The sequence below is a fragment of the Stenella coeruleoalba genome (assembly GCF_951394435.1).
Source record: "Stenella coeruleoalba genome assembly, chromosome: 11".
In the NCBI taxonomy this organism is placed as follows: Eukaryota; Metazoa; Chordata; class Mammalia; order Artiodactyla; family Delphinidae; genus Stenella; species Stenella coeruleoalba.
The window spans coordinates 97705005-97707108 of NC_137157.1; positions in this window are offsets into that span (position 1 = coordinate 97705005).

The following is a 2104-nucleotide window of genomic DNA, read 5'->3' on the forward strand; positions in this document are numbered from 1 at the left end:
CGGCCGGCTCCGCTGCCATAGGCCGAGGCGGCCGTCACGTCACTCCAGGACGGCCAATCAGGGAGGCCGGGGGCCGGCAGGTCGCGGAGACTGATGTGCGGCGAGGCCCCGCCCAGGGCCGTGGCGCGTGCGCCCCTACGCGCCGGCCCGTGATTGGTGCGCGGCAGGTGCGGCGGCCCCGCCCCGGACCGGGAGGCGGGGCGTGCCCGGGGAAACCCGGTCCTGTAGGCTACGAGCAGCTAAGGGACCGCCGCTCCGATTGGGGTTGGTCTGATTGGAAGCTGGAGGGCAGCCAGCAGTCCTGCTTCGTGGGTGTACAGCGCCAGACACGTTCGGTCCTGTGAGGTTTGCATTAACCCCGGCACTGGGGGCGTGTAGGGTCAGCAGTGTCTGCGCGCTTAGACTCGCCCGGCTTGAGCCCCCAACTCCGCCTAGACCCGCTCCGGGAGCAAACTCTGGTCTGGTCCTTTGGAGCCCTCGTGTAGACTAGGCCTCGTGCCTGGCCTGCTGAGCCTGATTTTACCAAAGAATCCTGCGAAGCCACTCGATCGAGAATCCCCCCCACCCTTGGTACCTAATCAAGCTCCTCTTCCTCCGCTCTCGATTTCTAATCACGTTCCTCATCCCACCCGCCACCCTACCCCCCAATATCTCACCAAGTTCGTCTTGGTCGTTTTTTTCCGTTCTCTCCTTCACCCTGCCCCCTGGCTGTAAATCTCCGTTGGTCCCAGTTGTGTTCAGAGCTGCATTCGGTCTGTTTCCCCCATCGCAGTAGTCTGTAGTAAAGTCTTCCCCGCCGGTTTTTAAAGAGAATCTGGTGAATAATTTCTCCTTAACAGCCTTCAGGGCCTTGAGACAGTTACTTAACCTCTCTAACCCTCCATTACGTGATAGGTAAGATGGGATAACGGTACTCAGCCATGACACAGGTAGAGTGTAATCATGTAAGCTTTACAATTATCTTCTATGTATTTTTACTTATATTCTCATATTTAATAATGCATTTGTTTCCTTAAATCCCCAATTGTATAAGAGAAGATGGGACCCTCAGAACAACTCTGAGGTCCACAGGTTATCTTCACTTAAGAGATGAGAAGTCTAGCCTAGAGAGAAACTAAGCAGTTTGTCCAGGTTCACAGCTGATTGTGGTGACTCAGGACTAGTTCAGAGATTCTCAAACCTACCTGCACATTGGAATCATCTAGGATTTTCTGAATGCCAGGCTGCACCCCAGGAAAATTAAAAAGGAATCCCTTTGCGAGGGACCCAGGCATCAGTAATTTTTTAAATCTCCAGCTGTTTCCAGTGTGCAGCCAGTTTTGAGCTAGAAGTTTAAAGCAGTGCTTCTGAGACTTGAACTGTGCATACAAATCACCTGGGGATTTTGTTAAAATGTAGATTCTGATTCAGTAGATCTGGAGTGGGGGACAAATTCAGCACCTCTAACAAGGTCCCAGGGAAAGAGTCCATCTTCAGGATGAGGTTGGAGGGATCATTAACAGGTTCCTAACAGGGGGTGGGGATTACCACGGGCGTCCACTGCCTGTCCTTAGTAGATACTCCATGTATGTGTTCTGAATGCCTGAATGAACAAATCGATCAAACAGATTCTTCTGGAAATTTGAACTGAAAAATTAAAGGTAGTTATCTGTGAGGGCGAAAGAAGAAAGAAAGCATGGAGATAGAGCTCAAGGCAGTGTGTAGACTGAAGCTATGAAGAAACGGAAACCACCAGCAATACAAGCTTGAAAGCAAAATCACGGAGTAGAAGGTAAGAGCAAGCAAAGATAGTGGGGGAACTGAGTAGACAGACAGAAAGAAGACACAGTGAGCAATGCAGAGACCACCTGGTCCCTACTTCCTCTCTCCAGCTGCCCGAGCACCAGGTACCTTGTAGATTCTGGTTTTTCCAGTAAAACCCCTTTGTGTTAAGATGGTCTGAGTGCATTTCTAAATGTAACTAAAAATAGCCTTCCACTTTGTCTCATTTTATTACTGCAATACCTCTGGAGGGAATGAGTTACTATTTCCATTTTACAGATGAAGATATTAAGGCACACAGAGGTTAACTAATTTCCCATCTCTCAGGATCTCAGAACTGAGT